Consider the following 1153-nt stretch of genomic DNA (forward strand, 5'->3'; position numbering starts at 1 on the left):
TTTTTTTTTTTTTTTTTCTTTCTTTCCTTTCATCGTATTGAACAAACACAGAGCCAACTTCTGACCCTGGCGACGAATAGCAGATACCAAGGCCGCCCTTCTAGCGCCAGCTTGTAGCTTTCCTCCCGTCTTGCCTGAGTCCGTCATAAACTGTGTTTATCAGCGTTTTAACAGCTTCCCCCACCCCAGACCCCCAACCTACCATAGGGCCCCATGTCACTGTGTTAGTGACTCTAGCAGCAGCGTGGATCCATGCCGTTTTTATCCCGGGCTCATCATGAACCTCATTCCAAGCACAGCCTCTCTGGCCTCCCACAGAGGACCCTCCTTTAACAACCTGCCTTTGTCAGCCTGCCCTCCATTCTTTTGGGGGCTTCAGTACCACACCTGTCTCCTTTAAACTGTTGCCTCTCCAAGCAGGCTTTTCTTCTTTGCTTTTCTCTTTCTCTTTTCTCTCTTTCTCTTTCTCTTTCTTTTCCTTTTCTTTCCTTTCCTTTCTTTCTCTTTCTCTTTCTTCCTTTCTCTTTCTTTTCTTCTTTCTTTCTTTCTTCTTTTGACAGAGTCTCGCTCTGTCTCCCAGGCTGGCGTGCGGTGGCGCGATCTCACCTCACTGTAACTTCCGCCTCCAGGGTTCAAGAGATTCTCCCGCCTCAGCCTTCTGAGTAGCTGGGACTACAGGCACCCACCACCATGCACGACTAATTTTTGCTTTTTTAGTAGAGATGGGGTTTCACCACGTTGGCCAGGCTGGTCTCAAAACTCCTGGCCTCAAGTGATCCGCCCACCTCGGCTTCCCAAAGTGCTGGGATTACAGGCGTGAGCCATTGCGCGCGCCCGGCCCAACCAGGTGTTTCTAAGAACCTTCTCCAATTCGGCATATTCAAATTCTGCAATTAATGTTTGGTGCCAGAACTCTCTTTTCCCCACAATTCTTGTGATTATTGTCTACTATGTGTATATTGATTCTTTTTTTTTTTTTTTTCTATATATTGATTTCTTGTAACTGTTTTCTCCTGGCTGCTAGACTGTAAGCGTCCCGAGACTAGGGATCTTGTCTTCTCTTGTTTTCCTTACTTTAATGAATGGGACCATTATACAATTAAAACAGCAAAAGCAAAAACTGAATCTTAGTCTAGACTCCCTTGAAAGTATA

This window comes from Cebus imitator, unplaced genomic scaffold, assembly GCF_001604975.1.
Source record: "Cebus imitator isolate Cc_AM_T3 unplaced genomic scaffold, Cebus_imitator-1.0 Scaffold64, whole genome shotgun sequence".
NCBI classification, from domain to species: domain Eukaryota; kingdom Metazoa; phylum Chordata; class Mammalia; order Primates; family Cebidae; genus Cebus; species Cebus imitator.